This window comes from Rana temporaria, chromosome 13, assembly GCF_905171775.1.
Source record: "Rana temporaria chromosome 13, aRanTem1.1, whole genome shotgun sequence".
Classification (NCBI taxonomy): domain Eukaryota; kingdom Metazoa; phylum Chordata; class Amphibia; order Anura; family Ranidae; genus Rana; species Rana temporaria.
Window position 1 is genome coordinate 17580612 of NC_053501.1, and position 26289 is coordinate 17606900.

Genomic DNA, 26289 nt, shown 5'->3' on the forward strand with positions numbered 1-26289 from the left:
TTGGCTTTGGGTATCTCAGATGTAGCAAATATATGAATAACAACAGTAATAATGTAACAAACGGAGAGGCTCCCCATTCACCATCACAGGGTAGTACAAGGGTAAGTTAGTATTGTTGTAGGGTGAGTTGATCTGCCGAGTCACTGCTGGAAGACGGAACAGGGGGCGCTGAGTAGCTGAATCACTGCTGGGAGGGTGAACTGATCTGCTAAGTCACTGCTGGCAGGGGGTGCTGATTTTCTGAGTCACTGATGGAAGGGGGAATGGCTGAGCTTCTGAATCATTGCTGTTGTATGGTGACATTAGGTAGAGGGGAAAAGGGAATCAGAGTCTCTTTTATGAAGTGAAAACAGGGTGAGTTAAACTGCCAAATCACTGTTGGGATGGGGGAAGCTGAGCTTCTGATTCATTGCTGGGAGAAAGGGAGCATGGTGAGCCAAGCTGCCGAGTCACTAATGAGAAGGGGGGAGCTTAGCTGCTGAGTCACTGTGAGAAAGGGGAGCTTAACTGCTGAGTCACTGCGAGAAAGGGGGAGCTTAGCTGCTGAGTCACTAATGAGAAGGGGGAGCTTAGCTGCTGAGTCACTGTGAGAAGGGGGAGCTTAACTGCTGAGTCACTGCCGAGAAAGGGGGAGCTTAGCTGCTGAGTCACTAATGAGAAGGGGGAGCTTAGCTGCTGAGTCACTAATGAGAAGGGGGAGCTTAGCTGCTGAGTCTCTGCTGAGAAAGGGGGAGCTTAGCTGCCGAGTCACTGCGAGAAAGGGGGAGCTTAGCTGCCGAGTCACCGATGAGAAGGGGGAGCTTAGCTGCTGAGTCACTGCCGAGAAAGAGGGAGCTTAGCTGCTGAGTCACTAATGAGAAGGGGGAGCTTAGCTGCTGAGTCACTAATGAGAAGGGGGAGCTTAGCTGCTGAGTCACTGTGAGAAAGGGGGAGCTTAACTGCTGAGTCACTGTAAGAAAGGGGGAGCTTAACTGCTGAGTCACTGCCGAGAAAGGGGGAGCTTAGCTGCTGAGTCTCTGCTGAGAAAGGGGGAGCTTAGCTGCTGAGTCACTGCGAGAAAGGGGAGCTTAGCTGCTGAGTCACTGCAAGAAAGGGGGAGCTTATCTGCTGAGTCACTGATGAGAAGGGGGGGCTTAGCTGCTGAGTCAAGCCAAGTTTCACAACTCGCATTCGGCGCTCTATAAGTATTTATTCCAATCCAATCCAATCCAAAAAGTGTTTCCCAGCGCTAAACCTTTCATCCAAATGATAAATTGCTGCATTTGTAAATGTTAAAAGCCAATATAAAGGAATAGCAGTGGTAAAAAAAAGCACTTGAGGATTTAATTAACCTTTTTTTTTGCTATTTTCCCTTTAAGGAGGTGTGGCAGGAGGCGTGTCCTATGCCTGCCTACGTTTGCTAGTAGGTGTCCCTCATTCCCATCTCAGAATATTGGGAGGTATGATATAGTGTATAACGGTGTGATGTTAGAAGTACTGTAGCGTGTCCAGGGCGGTCTTAATGAGAGGGCACACCAGGGCACTGCCCAGGGGCCCCAGGTGCACGGGGGGCCCCTGCACTTTCCCCAAAGCAGCTGGTCCTTGAGCCCACGCTGCCCCAAAATTGTTGGCCCTATGATGGCACTGAGAGAGATAGATGCAAAGGGGAGGAAGTCTGTCTCCTACCTACTTAATGTCTGTTTACCTGCACTGTCATCATTGTAGGGGCCCCAGAGCATTTCTTTGCCCAGGGGCCCATGATGCTATTAAGACGGCCCTGAGCATGTCAGGTTGGCACATCTGTAGGGCAGGGAATAAGGTATTTTGACTTATTACCCTATCATTGGACATAATAGGAATTTTACCCTTGAAGGGGGGGGGGGGCACTGCAGGGGTAGGTTGGCACCACTCTAGGACAGTGCTGGTTTGGCCTGGCTGTGCTACAATGCGCTGTATTGAGCTCTGGCACCTTGTGGCAGAGTGGGATTGCTGGGCGAGGTGTCACAGGGCAGACATTCAGCAAGGAGCGTCTCTAAGTTTTATATTGATTTGGGCAGACGCCCCCCCAGGGAGGGACACCATACCTCCACACCACCACCAGCGGTGCCCCAGGGAGCCTCTAACCTTTCCTGCCAGCGCTCCAATTAATGCGTGCGGAGGTGGAGGCGGAGACCCCAGGGCCTGTTGTAATGCCAGATAGGCCTCAGCTCTGTGCTCGGCCGCCTTGTATTGACACATCCGATATTGACTGAAAATGCCAACACTGCTGAGCGCACGGAAGGCGAGAGAATAAATATTTACCGCAGAGCGAGGAATCTCCTGACTTATACAGTATGTTATGTGCTGCGCACAGGTCTGAGTACATTATATATACTGTAAATATTCACTCGTGTCAATGCCGATCTGACTCATGCCGACCGCCCGCTGGTGATCCGCGCTACGCCTGCAGAGAATACAACAGTACAAGGAGAAGATTGCGGAAAACCAAATACAAACCCAACACAAGAAGGATACAGATTGTCTGCTACTCTTCAGATTTTCTCCTGGCATCTAGCGTACTATAAAGTGGCATTAACCCAAAACAATAAAATGTTATATATTTTGGATCTTACCAATCATTGGATGTGGTGGCTGCATTTCTTTTCTTTTCTTCAGACTTTGTTCTTTTATTTTCCCCTGGTGATTGGCTATAGTAACACAGCTTCTGTATTAGGGTGGCTACAATCACTCCTCCGCTGTATCTATGGAGGAGCAACAGAGCCAACCTTGGACAGCAGCATTGATCATCAGTGGAGAGGGTGGTGTTGGATAGACTAGTAGATTTTTTATTTTATTTTTTTATTTCCACATCAGACTCAACCAAGAAGCAGGTCAGCGAGATATGCTCACGGTAACTCCGCCCTTCACGTCTACTCTGTGGTCTCGCATCATGTGTGGTTTATCAATTTATTTACCTCTTTTTTCTTATTTTATATTATTATTTTTTTTTTTTTTCCTTCAGCTATTTACCAACAAAAATCACTCTTGAATGAATGAATGACTTGTATAGCGCTACACATGCGAACTGAATCGCCTCTGGGCGCTTTTTCCAGCCAGTGTCTGCTTGGCTGGTGCGGTCATTTTACCCCGTAGGATCTCGACACGCTTGGGACACACAGTCATACACACAGAAATACATACTGGGCCAATTTTGGACAGGATCCAATTGACCTACCAACATGTCTTTGGAGTGTGGGAGGAAACCGGAGTACCCGAAGGAAACCCACGCAGGCACAGGGAGAACATGCAAACTCCAAGCAGATGGTGTCGTGGTCGGGATTCGAACCAGCGACCCTTTTGCTGCTAGGCGAAAGTGCTACTCACTGCACCACTAAATGAACATTTTTGGTTATGACCCTCATTGCATCGAGAGAGTCCCGCCCCTGAGTTACTACTCTTCTTTCATCCTTTAGTCCCCCCCCCTAGTCCTCCCCCCCCCCCCACCTCCCTTCGGTTCTGTCGGTCACTGTTTGGATTTAATTTCTCTGTTTATATCTAGGTTTCACCTGTCTATTTCTATCATTGCCTGTACGAATTTTTCTGACGTTTTGAAAGCTCTCCATTTCTCCCAGACTGTTCTGCTTCTAGCCTCTCCTCCCGTTTCTCCTCGTCCCAGACTAGTAGATTTAGATAGACTTTACACTAGTGACTAATAAATGATAGTCATGGAGATGCGACATTGCGCAGTTCGTTCGGCGAGGGGACGCGCTTCATTTAAATGAAACACGCCCCCTACTCGCCGCATTTGAATTCCGCGCCGTTACGACGTGAGAGATACACTACGCCGCCGTAACTTACGGCGCAAATTCTTTATGGATTCGAACCAAAGCCAGGTAAGGTACGGCGGCGTAGCGTATCTCAGATACGCTGCGCCGGGGGAAGATCTTTGTGGATCTGCCCCAGAGGCTGCAGTTGATGGTGCACAATGGCTGCATATGATGGGCACAAAGGCTGCAGTTGATGGGGCACAGTACCTGCATATGATGGGCACAGAGGCTGCAATTGATGGGGCACAGTACCTGCATATGATGGCCACAGAGGCTGCAGTTGATTGGGCACAGAGGCTTCATTTCATAGGCACAGAGGCTGCATATGATGGGGCACAGTGGCTGCAAATGATGGGCACAGAGGCTGCATTTCATGGGCACAGAGGCTGCATTTCATGGGCACAGTGGCTGTATATGATGGGCACAGAGGCTGCATTTCATGGGCACAGTGGCTGTATATGATGGGTACAGAGGCTGCATTTCATGGGCACAGAGGCTGCATTTCATGGGCACAGTGGCTGTATATGATGGGTACAGAGGCTGTATTTCATGGGCACAGAGGCTGCATTGCATGGGCACAGAGGCTGCATTGCATGGGCACAGAGGCTGCATTTGATGTTTTTGTTTCAGTATTTTTCCTGAATTTTTCAGTTTGTTTGTGCCCCCCCCCCAAAAAAAAAAATTGGAGCACCAGCTGCCACTGAGCAGATCCATGGAGATGGTTCTAATTCTGTGCTCAGGGATGAGGAGATGGTGAATTCTCTTCCTCACAATCTTTCTTTTTGAATTCTCTGCTTTTCAATCTGAAGGCTCTGAGGTCATGTGCGGCCAGGCAACTCCATCACCCCCTCCCTCCCTCCTGAGACACCCGGCCCAGACTTTCATCCACTCACACACTGAGATAACATGACATCACAGCTTTCCTCCCGGAGCTTCCCACAACGTTCAGAAATAAACAACTAATCTGCATCTGTGTGTCAATGTTTTCACCCAAGATTCACACTTAAATTTGAATCTTATGCGGCGTACAGACGGTCGTTTTTCGGCATGAAAAAAAACGACATTGTTCAGCATGTCCAAAAAACGTTGTTTTTCCAACTGAAGTTGGAAGTCATTAAAAACGATGTTGCCCACACACCATCGTTTTCAAAAAATGATGAACAAAGCGCGGTGACGTACAACACGTACGACGGCACTCTGAAGGGGAAGTTCTATTCGCCTTTGGGCTGCTTTTAGCTGATTCCTTGTTAGTAAAATACGATTCGCGCTTTTCTGTCTGTTACAGCGCGATGAATGTGCTTACTCCATTCTGAATGGTAGTTTTACCTGAACGAGCGCTCCTGTCTCATAACTTGCTTCTGGGCATGCGCAGGTTTAAAACTTTGTTTTAGCCCACACACGATCATTTTTTACAACCCGAAAAATTACATTTTAAAAAACGACGTGAAAAAAATGCAGCATGTTCGAACTTTTTTTTGGTCGTTTTTCAGAAGCCGAAAAATGATGTGAAGCCCACACACAATGATTTTAAATGACGTTTCTAAAAATTTAATTTTTTTTTCATGCCGAAAAACGACCGTGTGTATGCGGCATTAGGTGAAATTTGTTATAAATGGATCCCTGAAGAATTTGTAGTGGGGGGGGGGGGGTGTTATTTTTCCCACACACAACCAACTTCAAGTACAGCTTCTAGTGAGACTTCAATAGCCTCAAATTGTTGAAGGCCAACACTTGCACATTAGGAGAGAACTACAAGTCCCAGCATACCATTGGATAAAAAGTGAATCTGCCTACAATAAGGGTGAAAAGGCAAAGAGTATGCAAATTAAGACTTCAGGTTAAAATCCTGATTAGCTGGCATTGAATGTGGAGGATGTCTGAGTGAGGGCAAGCGCAGAAGATCTTCATCAAGTGGGCAAATTAATAAGTACAGTGAATATGTGAAAAAATAGTCAGCATCGGCCAATGAGCACAAGCCATATTATAAGGAAGGTTGCTGGGACTCGGAAAGGACAAGAGAACACAGATGTTGGTCAAGCAGCATTATTTGTGACATAACTGGTGGAGCATGCGGGCAAATACTTGTTATACAGTGCCTTGCGAAAGTATTCGGCCCCCTTGAACTTTGCGACCTTTTGCCACATTTCAGGCTTCAAAAATAAAGATATAAAACTAATTTTTTTTTTGAAAAATCAACAAGTGGGACACAATCATGAAGTGGAACAAAATCTATTGGCTATTTCAAACTTTTAAAAAAAATAAAAAACTGAAAAATTGGGCGTGCAAAATTATTCAGCCCCTTTACTTTCAGTGCAGCAAACTCTCTCCAGAAGTTCAGTGAGGATCTCTGAATGATCCAATGTTGACCCAATCGAGAATCTGTGGAAAGAACTGAAAAGTGCTGTTCACAAACGCTCTCCATCCAACCTCACTGAGCTCGAGCTGTTTTGCAAGGAGGAATGGGCAAAAATTTCAGTCTCTCGATGTGCAAAACTGATAGAGACATACCCCAAGTGACTTACAGCTGTAATCGCAGCAAAAGGTGGCGCTACAAAGTATTAACTTAAGGGGGCTGAATAATTTTGCAGTTTTTTATTTTTAAAAAAAGTTTGAAATATCCAATAAATTTTGTTCCACTTCATGATTGTGTCCCACTTGTTGTTGATTCTTCAAAAAAAATTACAGTTTTATATCTTTATGTTTGAAGCCTGAAATGTGGCAAAAGGTCGCAAAGTTCAATGGGGCCAAATACTTTCGCAAGGCACTCTATCTATCTATCTATCTACCTACCTACCTACCTATCTATCTATCTATCTATCTATCTATCTATCTATCTATCTATCTATCTATCTATCTATCTATCTATCTATCTATCCATCTTATGGGGCAGATCCACAGAGAGAGTACGCCGGCGTATCTACTGATACGCCGGCGTACTTTCAAATTACCCGCGTCGTATCTTTGTTTTGAATCCTCAAAACACGATACGACGGCATTTGGGTTCGATCCGACAGGCGTACGTCTTCGTACGCCCTCAGATCGTAGATGGAATACTTTGGTGTCCTCTTGGTGGCTTTCCCGTCGTTTTCCGCGTCGAGTATGCAAATTAGCTATTTTCGTCGTTTTTTTTTCGGATTTTTCCAGCGTATAGTTAAAGCTGCTATTTGGTGGCGTACTCAATGTTAAGTATGGCCGACATTCCCGCGTATAATTTTAAATATTCTACGTCGTTTGCGTAAGTCGTCGTGAATGGGGCTGGACGCAATTCACGCAGTTCATGTTGAAAACACTGACGTCCATGCAACGTCATTTAGCGTATTGCACGGCGGGAAATTTAGGGACGGCGCATGCGCAGTTCGTTCGGCGCGGGGACGCGTTTCATTTAAATGAAACACGCCCCCTACTCGCCACATTTGAATTAGGCGCCCTTACGCCGCGAGAGATAGACTACGCCGCCGTAACTTTGGGCGCAAATTCGTTGTGGATTCGAACCAAGTCTAAAAAGTTACGGCGGCGTAGTGTATCTCAGATACGCTGCGCCGGGGCAGATCTTTGTGGATCTGTCCCAATATCTATATATTTATATGTATATAGATATATATCTATATAGATATATGTACTGTATATCCACTTGCGGACCGCCCACCGCGCATATACTGCGACAGGGCGGCATAACTTTTGCGCAAACCAATTAATATCTGCTTACTGGGATTTTTTTTACCAAAAATATGTAGCAGAATACATATTGGCCTAAATTGATGAAGACATTTTATTTTTTTTTTTAAATTTTTTTATTGGATATATTTTACAGCAGAAAGTAAAATATATTGTTTTATTTTTTCAAAATTGTCCGTCTTTTTTTGTTTATAGTATAATATGAACACTATGGATACTAGGATTGTGGTTGGACGCCCAGATATTGTTTTATCCATCTGGATTTTCTAAAAATGCGGAAACACTCATGGGGTTGGGCAAAGGTCGGCGCTCACATTGCGCACAGGGCTGGGTGGATTGTAGTTACACCTCTTAGCTGTAAAGAGAATAAGATTATCTTGCCAAACCTCAGAAAATATAGAAACTGTGCAGCTCTCAAAGACATGGGTGAGATAGATCAATAAATATTCTTTTTGTGGTTAAAATATTATTAATAAATTCTGACATCGTATTACAGATGAAAAAGATAGGTGCAACTTCTGAATCCTTTTTTCATGAGATCAGTAAATTGAAAGAGACCGGGGTGGTCAAAACCTTTGTGAAAAACAATGTTCTGTTTAAAATGCTGCTTTATGCATTGACATACCTCCTTAGACCCAGTCTGTCCGGACAGTATGGTCCCCTGTTGACTTGGCACCATCCACAGGCAGTATAACTCTTTAATATGCCACAGATGACTCCAATGCAATTTAACTTTTACAGTACAGCTGAAGTTTTTCTGGTCGTTTTGAAGTGTAGGAAGGCAATGACTCTCCTAAACCCTGTCTCTGTGATTGGCTAACACTGACTGAGGAAACATGGAAAAAGTTGTGAGGAACTGAACTAACCAGCACTAAACAGGAGGAGTTTACAAAGGAAGCTACCAAAATCACATTGTAAACAAGTTGCAGTGGCCACAAACTACCACTAGATGTCAACATGCAAAATACTACAGGAAAATTATAACCTCAAGCAGTTCAACCACAAGACATAAAAAAGTATATGAAAGTGGGGCAGAACTAAAATAAATAAATATGATCAAATCAGGACTACATTCAAATGAAACTCCAATTTTATTTTAAATATACCCAAAAAGGTGAGCATTAAAGCCCAAATGAAGTCTCACACCTTTAAAAGAAAATGCTGCTTCCTGCTCTTCCTCTCCATTGCTTTGTGCTGGCAGAGCTGAGTAACAGAGCAGTGTAAGCAGTGTATGGACAGGGGGCAGTGTATGGACAGGGGGCAGTGTATGGACAGGGGGGCAATGTAGGCAATGTATAGACAGGGGGCAGTGTATGGACAGAGGGCAGTGTAGGCAATGTATGGACAGGGGGCAGTGTAGGCAATGTATGGACAGGGGGCAGTGTATGGACAGGGGGCAGTGTAGGCAATGTATGGACAGGGGGCAGTGTAGGCAATGTATGGACAGGGGGCAGTGTAGGCAATGTATGGACAGGGGGCAGTGTATGGACAGGGGGCAGTGTAGGCAATGTATGGACAGGGGGCAGTGTAGGCAATGTATGGACAGGGGGCAGTGTATGGACAGGGGGCAGTGTAGGCAATGTATGGACAGGGGGCAGTGTAGGCAATGTATGGACAGGGGGCAGTGTATGGACAGGGGCAGTGTAGGCAATGTATAGACAGGGGGCAGTGTATGGACAGGGGGCAGTGTAGGCAATGTATAGACAGGGGGCAGTGTATGGACAGGGGGCAGTGTAGGCAATGTATAGACAGGGGGCAGTGTATGGACAGGGGGCAGTGTATGGACAGGGGGCTGTGTATGGATAGGGGGCTGTGTATGCATAGGGGGCAGTGTAGGAAGTGTATGGATAGGGGCAGTGTATGGACAGGGGGCAGTGTAGGCAATGTATAGACAGGGGGCAGTGTATGGACAGGGGGCAGTGTAGGCAATGTATGGACAGGGGGCAGTGTAGGCAATGTATAGACAGGGGGCAGTGTATGGACAGGGGGCAGTGTAGGCAATGTATGGACAGGGGGCAGTGTAGGCAATGTATGGACAGGGGGCAGTGTATGGACAGGGGCAGTGTAGGCAATGTATAGACAGGGGGCAGTGTATGGACAGGGGGCAGTGTATGGACAGGGGGCTGTGTATGGATAGGGGGCTGTGTATGCATAGGGGGCAGTGTAGGAAGTGTATGGATAGGGGCAGTGTAGGCAGTGTATGGATAGGGGGCAGCATAGGCAGTGTATGGACAGGGGGCAGTGTATGGATAGGGGGCAGTGTATGGACAGGGGGCAGTGTAAGCAGTGTATGGATAGGGGGCAGCATAGGCAGTGTATGGACAGGGGGCAGTGTATGGATAGGGGGCAGTGTATGGACAGGGGGCAGTGTAAGCAGTGTATGGATAGGAGGCAGTGTAGGCAATGTATGGACAGGGGGCAGTGTAGGCAGTGTATGGACTAGGGGCCAGTGTAGGCAGTGTATGGACAGTGGGCAGTGTATGGACTAGGGCCCAGTGTAGGCAGTGTATGGACACGGGGCAGTGTATTGAAACAGGGCAGTGTAGGCAGTGTATGGACACGGGGCAGTGTATGGACACGGGGCAGTGTAGGCAGTGTATGGACAGGGGGCAGTGTAAGCGGTGTATGGACAGGGGGCAGTGTATGGACAGGGGGCAGTCTAGGCAGTGTATCGATAGGGGGCAGTGTATTGACACAGGGCAGTGTAGGCAATGTATGGACAGGGGGCAGTGTATTGAGTGAGTCTGGTGAGTGTGGTGTGGACTCCTGAATCGGGTGGAGTCTGGGTGGAGTGCTGTGTTTTCCTTCCACTCGTAGATATTGCTATGGTTATGTACACACTATTCTGTTTGCAGAAGGTAGGTACTAAGTGCTCTCATACACACACATTGGACACCCCCAGCATAACGGCGCCTCTCCTCAGTTCTGCTTCCAGCATACAACATCATTTCCCAGAAGCCATAATTCAAAGCATGACCATCGCCCTTACATGCCCTTTCCATACATGTACAGTGCATTTAATCAGAGTTACAAAGTTTCTTACCTGAAGGTCCTACCAGTAGCTGCACTCCCTGTTGCAGGCTGACAACATCTATGTATAAAACATTCGCTGTACAGGTGTCTTAAACATTCACATGGGCACCACAAATTGGTTGTAACATGGTTGTATCCTATGATCGTCAGCGCCATCTAGTGCCCATAATGTGGTATTTTCCTGAAATATTTCTTTAAAAAAAAATATTGCATTAAGGCCACTAGATGGAGCTGATGTCAATAAGAGATGAACATATTACAAATAATACAGCAAACATGATTGCTGCCCATGCGAATGGTTAAGGCAACTGCACAGCAAATGTTTTATACCTAGACGCATTTGTCTCGCAATTATCAGCAGCACTGTCAGCCTGCCATGTGCACTCCTTCAGTTGGCTGTTTGTGTTGTCTGTAATATGATTATCTCCCATCATCGCCGGCTCCATCTAGTGGCCATAATGCAGAATTATGTTCAGGATTAGACTATTTCAGGAAAATACCACATTATGACCACCAGATGGAGCCGATGATCATGGGAGACAATCACATTACTAACAATATGGCAAACGCTTGTTGTGCTTTTGTGAATGGTTAAAGAATAACTAAAAGCAAAACTTTTTTTTTGTTTAGTTTTGGATAGAGTGGAAAGGGATTGGAATATCATATAGTTTTTTTTTTATTGCTGTCTGTGTCCCCATTAGAGAGGTTCGCACTCTATATTTGTCATGTTTACTTTTATCACCAAAAGTGGAAGAAAATGACACATTGTGAGTTGACCCCTAGAACAGGAATATAGGGGAAATCTTCCAACGAGGTCTGTGGTTGTAGTGACAACCAGGGATTCCCTCAATTCGGGGGGATTTCCTCTCACTTCCTGCCTATGAAACAGGAAGTGAAAGGAAATCTCCCTAATGGGACACGGATGGGCAAAAAAAAAAAAAAAAGAGCGTTTGTCCGACCCTGACTTTATTCAAAATTCAAAAAACAGTTTTGCCTTAAGTTCTACTTTAAGAAATCTGCACACTGAATGTTTTATACATCGATTCGTTAGTGTGGTCCAACTGCAATGAAGAAGTGCTGCTTCTTACAGGATCTCCAGGTAAGAAACCAAAATATTCACCTTGGGGCAGATTCACGTACAACCGCGCAAAATTGTGCGGGTGTAACGTATCTGATTTACGTTACGCCTCCGCAACTTACACGGGCAAGTTCTGCATTCTCAAAGCACTTGCTCCGTAAGTTGCGGCGGCGTAGCGTAAATCGGCCGGCGTAAGCCCGCCTAATTCAAATTTGGATCAGGTGGGCGTGTTTTATGTAAATGTACTGTGACCCGACGTGATTGACGCATGCGCCGTCCGTGGAATTTCCCAGTGTGCATTGCTCCAAAGTACGCCGCAAGGACGTCATTGGTTTCGACGTGAACGTAAATGACGTCCAGCCCCATTCACGGACGACTTACGCAAACAACGTAACTTTTTCAAATTTCGACGCGGGAACGACGGCCATACTTAACATTGTTACGCCGCACTTATGCCACCATATAGCAGGGGCAACTATACGCCGGGAAAAGCCCAACGTTAACGGCGTAACTTTACTGCGTCGGCCGGGCGTACGTTCGGGAATTCGCGTATCTAGCTAATTTGCATACTCGACGCGGAATTTGACGGAAGCGCCACCTAGCGGCCAGTGTAAATATGCAGTTACGATCCGACGGTGTAACACAGTTACAGTCGGATCTACGGGAAATCTATGCGTAACTGATTCTAAGAATCAGGCGCATAGATACGACAGCGCAAAGCAGAGATACGACGGCGTATCTGGAGATATGCCATCGTATCTCTTCTGAGAATCTGGGCCCTTCTGTCCAGAGTTTTTACCTGCAGTACTTTTTTCTGCCATTAGATGTCCTCAATCTGACAGCCAGCATCAGTCAACCCACTACCCACTTCATCCCGGATGTGCCCCCAGCCTGGGACTTGACAGTGAAAGGAGAAGCAGCACAGTGATGAGTTCATCTCTCTGCACTCCGCTCGCTCCTCCTATCAGCGTGCTTCTTGTCAGCACGTGAACTTATTGGCTCCTTGCGCTTGCCTCTTCTTCCCACACGCTCTGTTCCCCGTCTTTATATCATCAGCTAAAGAGCACCATTCCCCGCATATGAGACAGTCCTGAACTCTGCGCCTCTGGAACATAACACAGCACATAGGTGGCTGTATCTGTCAGGGGAAGTGCCGTGTTCTGCAGAACTCTAGAGAGCGCAGTGATGGAATAATCTGCAGAATATTTCAATATAAAATTGTCATAGGAGGATGGGATCAAGGAATGTTCTGCAGATTTCTAGAGTGATCAGTGATTAAATAATCTGCAAAACATATGAATTAATCAGGGGGGAGATGGGATGGAGCGATGTTCTGCAGATCTATAGAAAGGTACGAGATGGAATAAATGGCAGAATATATTCATATGTATCTGTCAGGGGGAGGTGGGATGGAGCGATGTTCTGCAGATCTATAGAAAGTTAGTAATGCAACAATCAGCAGAATATATCAATATGCATCTGTGAGGGGCAGATGAGGAGGGAGTAATGCTCTGCAGATCTATAAATGGGTCAGAGATGGAATAATCTGCAGAATAGATCAATATGTATCAGTCAGGGGGAATATAGGACAGAGCAATGTTCTGCAGATCTTTAGAAAGGTAAGAGATGGAATAATCTGTGGAATATATTTATATGTATCTGTAAGGGGCAGATAAGGAGGGGGTAATGCTCTGCAGATCTCTAAAGGTGTCAGAGATCTATAGAAAGGTAAGAGGTGGAATATTCTGCAGTATATATCTGCCAGGGGGGATATAGGACAGAACAATGCTCTGCAGATCTTTAGAAAGGTAAGAGGTGGAATATTCTGCAGAATATATCAGTATGTATCTGCCATGGGGGGATATAGGACAGAGCAATGCTCTGCAGATCTATAGAAAGGTAAGAGGTGGAATATTCTGCAGAGTATATCAGTATGTATCTGCCATGGGGGGATATAGGACGGAGCAATGCTCTGCAGATCTATAGAAAGGTAAGAGGTGGAATATTCTGCAGAGTATATCAGTATGTATCTGCCATGGGGGAAGAGCAATGCTCTGCAGATCTATAGAAAGGTAAGAGGTGGAATATTATGCAGAATATATCAGTATGTATCTGCCATGGGGGGGGGGGGGGATATATGACAGAGCAATGCTCTGCAGATCTATAGAAAGGTAAGAGGTGGAATATTCTGCAGAATATATCAGTATGTATCTGCCATGGGGGGATATAGGACAGAGCAATGCTCTGCAGATCTATAGACAGGTAAGAGGTGGAATATTCTGCAGAATATATCAGTATGTATCTGCCATGGGGGGATATAGGACAGAGCAATGCTCTGCAGATCTATAGAAAGGTAAGAGGTGGAATATTCTGCAGAATATATCAGTATGTATCTGCCATGGGGGGGATATAGGACAGAGCAATGCTCTGCAGATCTCTGGACAGCCAGGCATGGAGTAATGTACAAATTATTAGCAGAGATGGATGTAGCAGATCCTTTCCCTTACATAAGACTTCCCCCATCTGCCCCCTCTGGAGATGGTAGGTGAGTGGTGGGCAATCTTGTTGCCCCCTATACTCCCCCTCCCCCCATGGGGCCCCCCCCTCACCTTGGTTCAATGCTGCTGGATGGATCTGCGGAGGGAGGTGATTCGCAGGTTCACATCTGTCAGTGAATCCGGGAGGGTGAGATGGGGGAATTTGATGTGTGTGGGCGGATGACAGATAGAAGAATATTCTCTATTCCAATCTTCCCGATCCCCCTCACACATGACTCCTCTTACTGCATGCTGCGGAAACAATTCACCTCCAACAATATCGCCTTCTCGCTATCGGCTGTGGAACCACAAGTCCCAGCAATGCCATCAATAAAGACACATGAACCCTTCCCCCTGGGCTGTTCCCCTGGGGCAGCAAGGCGCTGGAGTAAGTGGGCTCACCAATGCACACAGACTATACAATCAGCACCCGGGGGCTTGCAGCACTGGGGTAGTGGGTTCTTGTTCCATCGGGGTCACTACCTGTATGGAATTCATAGATCCCCCCTGTGTTCAGCTGGCCTTTCCTACAACCCAATAACACACACTATATTAGCAAAAGTTTTGGGACGCCTGCCTTTACACGCACATGAACTTTATTGGCATCCCAGTCTTATAGCTAGATTCAGGTAGAGTTAGGCCGGCTTATCAGTAGATACGCCGACCTAACTCAGAATCGGCGCCGTCCTAAGTTTAAGTGTATTCTCAAACAGAGAATACACTTAAACCTATCTAAGATAGGATGGCTTGCGCCGTCGTATCTTAGGGTGCAATATTTAGGCCGGCCGCTAGGTGGCGCTTCCATTGCGTTCGGCATAGAATATGTAAATCACTAGATACGCCTATTCACGAACGTACGTGCGCCCGTCGCAGTAAAGATACACCGTTTCCGTAAGAGATAGGCCGCCTAAAGAAAAAGCTGCCCCTAGGAGGCATAGTCAATGTTAAGTATGGCCGTCGTTCCCGCGTCGAAATTTGAAAATTTTACATTGTTTGCGTAAGTCGTCCTTGAATGGGGCTGGACGTAATTTACGTTCACGTCGAAACCAATACGTACTTTGCCGCAATGCACACTGGGATATGTACACGGACGGCGCATGCACCGTTCGTGAATAACGTCAATCACGTTGGGTCACAGTTAATCTACATAAAACACGCCCCCACATCCTCATTTGAATTTGGCGTGCTTACGGCGGCCTATTCAGGCTACGCCGCCGTAACTTAGCAGGCAAGTACTTTGTGAATACAGTACTTGCCTAGCTAACTTACGGCGGCGTAGTGTAAATACGATACGCTACGCCGCCGCACAGATGCGCGCCCCTACCTGAATCCAGCTATTAGTCTGTAGGATTCAATATTGAGTTGGCCCCGCCCTTTGCAGCGATAACAGCTTCAACTCTTCTGGGAAGGCCGTCCACAAGGTTTAGGAGTGTCTATGGGACACACCCCAAACGAGTTCATCCATGTCTTTAAGGACCTCACTTTGTGCACTGCTGGGCAGTTGTTTTTCTGGGGTTGGGCCCCTTAGTTCCAGTGAAGGGAACTCTTAAGCCGTCAGCATACCAAGTCATTTTGGACAATTTCATGCGCCCAACTTTGAGGGAACAGTTTGGGGATGGGCCCCTTCTTGTTCCAACATGACTGCCCACCAGTGAACAAAGCAAGGTCCATAAAGACATGGATGAACGAGTTTGGGGTGGAAGAACTTGACTGGCCTGCACAGAGTCCTGACCTCAACCCGATAGAACACCTTTGGGATGAAATAGAGCAGAGACTGTGAGCCAGGCCTTCTCGCCCAACATCAGTGCCTGACCTCACAAATGTGCTTCTGGAAGAATGGTCAAACATTCCCATAGACACTCTCCTAGCGGGTAACTGGCGGCGAGGAAGAAGACAACGGAACAGGAGAAGAGAGCTCGGGAGAGACGGCGGCGGGATAAGACAGCTCGGGGAGAAGACAGAGCTGTTATATTTTAATAAAGGACTTGTCAAAAACTGTCTCTTATTTATTTTTTTATATTTCACTGCTTTTTTTTACATGGGGGGGGGGCAGGATCTGGGGACCCCATTTGTTAGGGGGCTTTCAGATTCCGATAAGCCCCCCCATCCACAGACTCCGACAACCACTGGCCAGGGTTGTCAGGAAGAAGCCCTTGTCACCATCAACATGGGGGAAAAGGTGCTTTGGGGTGGGGGCCAAGATACGAGCGGCGTAAGTCTCCTACGCCGTCGTATCTTGGGGTGCAATAATTAAGCTGGCCGCTAGGTGGCGCTTCCTTGCTTTCCGCGTCGAATATGTAAATGAGCAAGATACGCCGATTCACGAACGTACATACGCCCGTCGCAATTAGTTACGCCGTTTACGTAAGACATACGCCGGCGTAAAGATAAAGCAGGTCTCTAGGTGGCGCAGCCCATGCAAAGTATGGACGTCGCAACAAGCGTATCTTTTTACGTCGTTTGCGTAAGTCTTTGTGAATCTGGGCCAATGTTGACAATTGTTATAAAAGTGACAATTCAAATGAATCCCTTATGCACCCCATCCCGCCCATGGGTCTCATGGGGTACCGGATGGGTGATTGTTGGTGGGTACGGTGCACTCGCTGCTGATCCTCACTCTCTTCAAAGCGTTTTCTTAGTTAGCGGCCCCCGGTTCAGTGAAAGCAGTGTTACCATGGAGCCCGAGAAATCCGGCAACCTTCACAAATCCAAGCATCTTTCATCCCGGCTCTAATTGGAAAGTTTACTGAGCCGCGGGGCGGGTGGTGAGGTGCCATCATTAACCTTCTCTCTGCTGGAAGAAACGCGGCGTAATGAGGCCCCTGACCCGCCTAAAGTGCAGACATTATCCGTACAATACAAACTGTCTGTGTTCAGAGACTCTCGCGTGAACGGTTATACGCCAACAACTAGTCGCTTAATTCGTTCGGGACACAAATTTGGCTGCTGGCCACGGCTGTGAGCGTACGACGTGCGCATGGGGCTGGATTCTCGTCCGCCCGCCTAAATGAGCCCTAAACACATCTAAAGGATCAACTCCGGGAACAGAAATATATTTTGGATAATGTCTTAGCTAATTATTGCTAGATTTACACTTATAGTTGCGGAGCAAGAAAAACAGGCGGTTGAGCCACTTTTATACTGCCCCCCCCCCCCCCCCCATGCTCTCCTTGCCCGGCCTGTCAGTTTAGGTGGACGGCCATGTCTTGGTAGGTTTGCGGTTGTGCCATACTCTTTCCATTTTTCGATGATGGATTGAACAGAGCTCCGTGAGATGTTCAAAGCTTGGGATATTTTTCTATAACCTAACCCTGCTTTACACTTCTCCACAACTTTATCCCCGACCTGTCTGGTGGGTTCATTGGCTTTCATGATGCTGTTTGTTCGCCAAGGTTTCCTAACAAACATCTGAGGGCTTCACAGAACAGCTGTATTTAAACTGAGATTAAATTACACACAGGTGGACTCTATTTACCAATTAGGTGACTTCAGAAGGCAATTAGCTGCACTAGATTTTAGTTAGGGGTATCAGAGTAAAGGGGGCCGAATACAAATGCACCCCCCACACTTTGCACATATTTATTTGTAAAAAAATGTGAAAACCATTTATAATTTTCCTTTCACTTCACAATTATGTGCCACTTTGTGTTGGTCTATCACATAAAGTCCCAATAAAATACATTTACGTTTTTGGTTGTAACATGACAAAATTTGGAAAATTTCATGGGGTGTGAATACTTTTTCAAGGCACTGTACATGGGTCCCAAGAGCCACAAGAAGCCCCTGGTCAGCCTCTGTCCTTTCACAGGAAGGCTGCCATTCATCCAATATTACACTGGGTTTAGATGGAAATACCGTATTTATCGGCGTATACCGCGCACTTTTTTGCCCTGAAAATCATAAATAAAATATACACCGATACCCGCGCCGAGTTTTGAATACTGCGCCGACATATACCGAGCGCAGTACACTCAGGTATAGTCGGGCAGTCTCGGCTCCTTCCGCACTCAGCGCGGGTAGCCAAGCATTGCCGACAATACACGAGTGTACTGCGCTCTGTATATGTCCGCGCAGTATTCAAACTCGGTGTGCGGGAAACGAGCGGGGAGGACGCCGCAGAAGGACGCCGGACCCCCTGAAGAGGACACCCGATCCACCGAAGACAGACGCCGAACCCCCCGAAGAGGACACCCGAAGCCGCAGAAGGACGCCGGACCCGACGAGGCCGCCGATGGACCCCGCGCAAGACACCAAAACTGTAAGTACAAAAAAAACAAAAAAACTTTTTTTCCACAGGATTGGGGGCCACTTTAGGGGTGCGCGGTATACGCGGGAGCGCGTTATACCGCGATAAATACGGTAAGTGAACTTCTCATAAGAACGCGGCCTGCAGAGAGTAACAGAACCGATTGCCAACCCCCCTCCAGCTATCAGAGGTGTAGAAGCCATGTATGAGGAATACAGGTGAGCCATAGATGGTAATATTGGAGACGTTCTTTCATTCTACCGGAGTGAAGTCATGTACGGGCGCATCGATCCCGGCGCCGTGGTTTTCACTGTGACTCACAACGTCCCGTAACCACTTATTAAATGAAAGTTTTACACCCTGACTCAGCATATATACACGTCTATCTGATCTGACATGTACATACATGATCTACCTATTAACCCTTCAATTAGTCGCAGATGAGGAACAATGAAGAATTATACAATGGGAGACACCAGCATCATCCTGACATAAGAATTGGGTGCGCAAAGGAAAGTGCCAAAAACAGAACATATAGGGGCAGATCCACATACATCTGCGCCGGGCGCAGCGTATCTAAGATACGCTACGCCTCCGAAACGTATCTTTTTTATTTTGAATCCACAATGAATCCGCGCCGTAAGTTACGGCGGCGTAGTGTATCTCTCGCGGCGTAAGGGCGCGGAATTCAAATGGCTGTGATGGGGGCGTGTTTTATGTTAATACGTCGTGACCCGACGTAAACGCCGTTTTCTTTGAACTGCGCATGCGCCGTCCCTGGGGGTATCCCAGTGCTCATGCTCGAAATTAAACCGGAACCAGCCAATGCTTACGACGGTGACGTCATTCTATGCAAATTCCTATTCGCGAACGACTTACGCAAACAAATCTAAATTGTACACGGGAAGGACGGCCATACTTAACATTGAGTACGCCTCAATAGCAGCTTTAACTATACGCCGGAAAAAGCCGAACGGAAACGAGGTAAAAAAATGCGCCGGCCGGACGTACGTTCGTGGGTCGCCGTAAATAGCTCATTTGCATACTCAACGCAGATTTCGACGGAAACGCCACCTAGCGGCCGCCGAAAAATTGCATCTAAGATCCGACGGCGTACGAAGACGTACGCCTGTCGGATCTAGCCGAGATGCCGTCGTATCTTGTTTTGAGGATTCAAAACAAAGATACGACGCAGGAATTTTGAAATTACGCCGGCGTATCAATAGATTTATATATATATATATATATATATATATATATATATAAATACACATACACACTGGGCTAGATTCACGTAGAGATACGCCGTCGTAACTCTGAATATACGCCGTCGTAAATTTAAGCGTATTCTGGAAACCAGATATGCTTAAATTAGGCTAAGATACGAGCGGCGTAAGTCTCCTACGCCGTCGTATCTTAGGGTGCATATTTACGCTGGCCGCTAGGTGGCGCTTCCGTCAATTTACGCGAGGAATATGCTAATTAGGTAGATACGCCGATTCACAAATGTACGTACACCTGGCGCTATTTTTTTTACGTTGTTTACGTTAGGCTTTTTCGGCGCAAGGTTGCTCCTGCTATTATGAGGCGTACTCAATGTTAAGTATGGACGTCGTTCCCGCGTCGAATTTTGAAAATCTTACGTCGTTTGCGTGAGTCGTTCGCGAATAGGGCTTTGCGTAAATTACGTTCACGTCGAAAGCATTAACGATTTGCGGCGGAATTTCGAGCATGCACACTGGGATTCTTTCACGAACGGCGTAGGCGCCGTTCGTTAAAGACGTCATTTACGTGGGGTCATGTTTTATTTACATAAAACACGCCCACCTCTTCTCAATTTGAATTTGGCGCGCTTATGCCGGCTGATTTACGCTACACCGCCGCAACTTACGGAGCAAGTGCTTTGTGAATACTGCACTTGCCCGTCTAAGTTGCGGAGGCGTAGCGTAAATAGGATACGCTACGCCCGCACAAAATTACGTCCCCCTACCTGAATCTAGCCCACTGTATATATAAAGCTGGTCTGTTTTACACATGAAAAAGAGATCTAGAAAACCTTTCCCCTTCACAGTTCAGTCTAATGAAGAGAAGCCTCACCTTATACACACAGCTGGTGTTTGGGGCATGCTGGGGCTTGTAGTGCGCAGGCAGTCAGATTATCGGGAGCTGGGTGTGCGATTCTCACCTCTCCGCCATTCCACGACACATAAACAGCAGACGGTACAAAGTCCTCACAGCTCACAATCTAATTTTAGCATCTGAGCTCGGTGATAAAAACAGAGAATCTCTCACATACAGAGCCCCCCGACCCACCAGAATACGACTAAAACTAAAACAATTGCAGAAGACTAAAATTTTACTAAAACTAAAAATGCCAATTTAGTCTTAAGACTAATGCCGCGTACACTCGATCGGAATTTACGACAAGAAAAGTTTGATGTGAGCTTTTGGTTGGAAATTATGACCGTGTGTAGGCCCCATTGGACATTTGCTGTCGGATTTTCCGACAGCAAAAATTTGAGAGCTGGTACTCAACTTTTCCGATGGTAAAAGTTCTTGTCGAAAATTGTGATTGACTGACGCACAAAAATCCTACGCATGCTCGGAATCATTGAACTTCATTTTTCTCAGCTCGTCTTATGCCCCGTACACACCATCACTTTATGTGATGAAAAAAAACGAAATTTTCTGTGAAGTAAAAAATTACGTTTTTGAAACTTCAATTTTCAAAGACGAAGTTGCCTACACACCATCGTTTTTCTCACAATGTTCTAGCAAAGTGAGGTTACGTTCCACCACGTTTTTCCATTGAAGCTTGCTCCATAAGTAGCTTCTGGGCATGCGCGGGTGAAAAAACGTTGTTTTAAACGACGTTTTTTGCTACACACGGTCAATTTCTGTAAAGTAAAAAATGACGTTTTGAAAAACGACACATAAAATTGAAGCATGCTTCAATTTTTTTTTGTCATTTTTTTACAAGACATAAAACAAAGTTTTCCCCCACACACGGTCATTTAAAGTGACGTTTTTAAAAACGTAATTTTTTTTCATCACATAAAGTGATGGTGTGTACGCGGCAATAGTGTTGTACGTCATCGCGTCCTTGGCGGTGGAAATGTCCGACAACATTTGTTTGACCGTGTATATGCAACACAAGTTTGAGCCAACATCCGTCGGAAAAAAATCCACGGTTTTCTTGTCGGAAATTCCGATCGTGCGTACGCGGCATTAGACTAAACTAAATCAAAATTTGGTGCCAAAATTAACACTGATTTATAGTCGTTTCTAGGCAGTTGAGTTTAGAAGCATTTTTTGGAAAGCAAAAAAATGCGTTCAGGACGGATGTTCAGAGGCATTTGAAACGCCAAATGCCTGTAACAGCTTGTAAACGCGTGCAAACGTGGTAACTCACGTTTAGCTGCGTTTCGTTTACAGGCATTTTTAATGGAGATACATTTTTGACTATTTGAAAAAAAATAAAAAATTTAAAACGCTCCTAAACGCAAACGAGGCAAAACGCGGCATGTAAATGTGGCAAAATGGACGTTTTACTATCTGTCAAGTTAAATCATTCAGGGGAGGTTGTAAAACGTCCCGTGTACATTAAGCCTAAATGTCTGAAAAACGCGACTGTTCGGTGTTTAAAAAACGCGGCTGCTCTGTGTTTTTAAAGCCATAAGCTTTTGTGGGAGTATAAGTTTTGCTAAAAAAACGCTAATGCCAAAATGCTGCAAAACTTACGTTTTTATTGCGGCATTCTACAGCTAAAGCTACTGACATTTTTTTTTTCATTTCCAGTGTGCATGAAGCCTTATTGAGATTTATTTTTATTAAAGACATGTAGCAGAATATATTTTGGCCAAAATGTTTGAAGAAATTTAGATTTGTTTACATTACAGCATTACACAACGCACAGCAACAATGATATCAGAGATAAATATGTCTCATGTGCAATGTAGACTGGTGACCTACCTGCTCTGGTATTTCTCACAGTACCAACTGGGGACAGAGATGAAGGGTGCAGGGGAGTTAGAAATCGGGGAGTATAGGGGAAAGAGATCCGGGTGTGCAGGGGTGAAGAGCAATCAGGGGGTGAAGGGAGAGATATTTTTGGGGGCAAGGGAGTGAAAGAGATAAGAGGGTGCAGGAGAGAGAGAGATCAGAGGGTGCATCAGAGGGTAAAGGAGAGACAGATCAGGAGGTGCAGGAGAGTGAGATTAGGGGGTGCAAGGGAGAAATCATTTTGGAGGGGGGGCGGGCAAGAGAAAGATCAAGAGGTGCAAGAAAGAGAGATCAGGTGGTGCAGGGGAGATAAATCAGGGAGTGCAGGGGAGAAAAAATTTGGGAGGGGGGCAAGGGAAAGAGATCAAGGGGTGCAGGAGGGAGAGATCGGGGTGCAGAGGCGAGAGATCGGGGTGGCAGGAGAGATAATTCAAGGGAGGCAAGGGGGAGATCAGGTGGTGCAGACGAGAGATCAGAAGGTATAGGGAGACAGTGATTAGAGGGTGCAGGGTTTATATTGTGGGGTATCAGGTGTGCAGGGGAGATAAAAGTTCGGGGGCTTAGGGGTGATATCAGGGAGGCGCAGGGCAGATAAAGATCAGAAGAGGGTAATGAGGGGGTACAAAGAAGGCAGGCGTTTGGGGTGCTGGGGATTGGCAGTGAGAAAGAAAGGCAGTAGTTGGGGGTGCAGGCAGCAAGCAGTCAGAGTTGCACCAAGCAGAAGAAGGCAATGCAGGCAGCAAGAACCATGTAATACAGGAAAGGAGAATCCGTTTTCAGGGGTTTCAGGAGAGGTGAGAATCACAGGGTGATGGAAGATCCACTGGTGAGATTGTGCAGGGCAACCAGTGATCAGGGTGGCATGGAGCAGGAGAGAGAGGAGCTTAGGAGATGCAGAGATCAGGAGGTGCAGGGGAACCAGTGATCAGGGGGTGCCGGAGATGCAGAGATCAGGGGGTGCAGGAGATGCAGAGATCAGGAGGTGCAGGGGAACCAGTGATCAGGGAGTGCAGGAGATGCAGAGATCAGGGGGTGCAGGAGATGCAGAGATCAGGGGGTGCAGGAGATGCAGAGATCAGGGGGTGCAGGGGATACAGTGATCAGGGAGTGCAGGAGATGCAGAGATCAGAGGGTGCAGGGAATACAGTGCCCAGAAGTGAAGGGGCTCCAGGGATCAAAGGTGCAGTAAATCCAGTGATCAGGGGGTGCAGGGAATCCAGTGATCAGGGAGAACAAGGGATCCAGTGATCAGGGAGAACAGGGGATCCAGTGATCAGGGAGAACAGGGGATCCAGTGATCAGGGAGAACAGGGGATCCAGTGATCAGGGAGAACAGGGGATCCAGTGATCAGTGAGAACAGGGGATCCAGTGATCAGGGGTGCAGGGGATCCAGTGATCAGGGGACACAGGCCAGTCAGGGATCACAAGGTGGATGAAGCTCAGAAGATCTTCAGAACTGCAGATCCAGGGACAGCTGGCTTCTTAGTGAGATGGGGAAAATAAAAGACACACCCACTGCCCCAGACTGCCTCCTGATTGGTCGCTCAACAACATCTGGACTGCAGTTAACTCTTGGCTGGCTGTGTGTGAGCTGGGAGCGAGGCAACTTTGTATAAAGTTTTCCCTTCTGCCATCAGTATGTGCAATATCTGACATTATACAATATCCCCTTCTACAACCTCCCCGGCCAACACCAGATGTAATATCCTCTGCAGAGAGTCACTCTATATCTTACATCACTGGACGGTGTATGACAACATGTAGGAGAACAGTATTTTCTACCTTATAGGAGGTTATGTTGGAAGATATGATCTCGCCATAGTGGGTGCAATCAGAAAAGCAGAGGGAAGGTCAGGAGAAGAGTATTTTCTACCTTATGGAGGTTCGAGGTATGGTATCCTGGCGGTGGGCATAATCACAAAGGTAGAGAGAAAGTCAGGAGAAGAGTAGTTTCTACCTTATGGAGGGACATGTTGGAGGTGTGATATCTTGGTGGTGGGCATGATCAGAAAGGTAGAGAAGGTAGGGAGAAGAGTAGTTTCCACCTAATGAAGGACCATGTGGAGGGTGTGATATCCCAGTGGTGGGTATAATTGGGAAAAGTAGAGAAGACGGTAGGGAGAAAAGTAATTTCTACTTAATGGAAACTCATGTTGGAGGTGTGATATTACGATGGTGAGTGTAATCAGAAGGCAGAGAGAAGAGTAGTTTCTACTTTATGGAGGGTCATGTTGGAGGTGTGATATCTTGGTGGTGGGCATGATCAGAAAAGTAGAGAGAAGGTCAGGAGAAGAGTAGTTTCCACCTAATGAAGGACCATGTGGAAGGTGTGATATCCCAGTGGTGGATATAGCTGAAAAAGTAGACAGAAGGTAGAGGGAAGAGTAGTTTCTGCTTTATGGAAACTCATATTGGAGGTGTGATTTTCTGGTGGTGAGTGTAATCAGAAAAGTAGAGAGAAGGTCAGGAGAAAAGTAGTTTCTACTTTATGGATGGTCATGTTGGAGGTGTGATATCTTGGTGGTGGGCATAATCAGAAAAGTAGAAGGTCAGGAGAATAGTAGTTTCTACCTAATGAAGGACCATGTGGAAGGTGTGATATCCCAGTGTTGGGTATAATTGGAATAGTAGGGAGAAGAGTAGTTTCTACTTTATGGAAAATCACGTTGGAGGTGAGATTTTTCCGAGGGTAAGTGTAATCAGAAAGGCAGAGAGAAGGTCAGGACTCAGGAGAAGAGAATTTTCTACCTAATTGAGGATCATGTTGGAAGTGTGATATCCTGGTGGCGGGTGTAATCAGAAAAGTAGAGGATAGGTCAGGAAAAGAGAATTTGCTACCTTATTTAGGGTCATGTTGGAAAATGTGATCTCCCCGTGGTGGGTTTAATCAGAAAGATCGGGACAAGGTCAGGAAAAGAGTAGTATCTACTTCATGGAGGGTCGTAGAAAAGGAGTTGACGCCTCACTACCCAATAAAAGAGCAACTTACCACACACCTCACCCGGTCTTAGTTATAGCCCATCAGTGTTCAAAGACCATCACATTAAATTAATTCAACAATTGACCCATTTCAAACCCAGAAGATTCATCCTGCTACCAAAAACTTATAGCAGAAGAACCACGAACATGTGGGGGACAATCCCTGGAATCAGAGTTTTAATCACTCAACAACAACAAAAATGATAGCTTAATGTGAAAAAAAAGTACCGTATTTATCTGCGCACCCCTAATCTAGAAGGGAAATTCCTGGAAAAAAAATGAATTACTTACAGTTTTGGTGTCTTGCCCGGCGTCCATCGGCGGCCTTGTTCGGTCCGGCGTCCGTTTGCGGCCTGGCGCGGGGTCCGTCCAGCCTTTCCGTCTGCGGCTTCCTCGCGGCGTCCGTCCAGGTGTCCGTCTGCGGCTTCCTTGCAGGGTTCGTCCAGGTGTCCTTCTGCGAGTTCCGTCCAGTCCTCCATCCGCACGTTGCCCGGGGTTGCGGCGGTGTTCATTTTTGAATTAGGCGCCGAGAGGAGCCGGATTTCCGGTTTGTTCGGCTCCTCTCGCGTGGCTGCGGGCATAGCCGAGTGCACAGTACACTCGGATCGGCTAGGCGCCTAATTCAAAAAACAAACACTGCTGCAACAGTATCGGCGTATATATCGCGTAACCCATGAATTTCCCCTGATTTTAAGGGGAAAAAAGTGCGCGGTATACGCCGATAAATACGGTAACTTTTTCTGTTTTATTTCATTTATAAAGCACCCTCCTCTTTGAGGAAACCTTTGGGTTCAGCATGCAATGCTGGGTTCACACATATGCAAATTGGATGCGGGCTTCCCCTGTTCACACGTGTCTGTGGTGGCCACGGAAAAAGGGTTCGGTGGCTCTTCGGTTCTGGTTCAGGTGCAAATTCAGGCTAAAATTCCGACCTGAATTACACCTGAACCGGT

General features: G+C 46.5%; 1 protein-coding gene across 3 annotated transcripts in view; it reads right to left on the reverse strand.

The window, feature by feature from the left end:
- STON2 (stonin 2) overlaps positions 1 to 23820 on the reverse strand; it is a 90305-nt gene extending 66485 nt beyond the window's left edge. Inside the window, exon 1 of one of the 3 annotated variants that reach the window (XM_040332159.1) lies at positions 22327 to 23820. The gene's annotated coding sequence lies outside the window, so the exon portion shown is untranslated. Of the gene's footprint in view, positions 1 to 14180; positions 14272 to 20451; positions 20748 to 22326 lie in introns of those variants that run through there. The other 2 variants (XM_040332160.1, XM_040332161.1) reach the window with 2 other exon arrangements.
- Positions 23821 to 26289: the final 2469 nt, after the last annotated feature.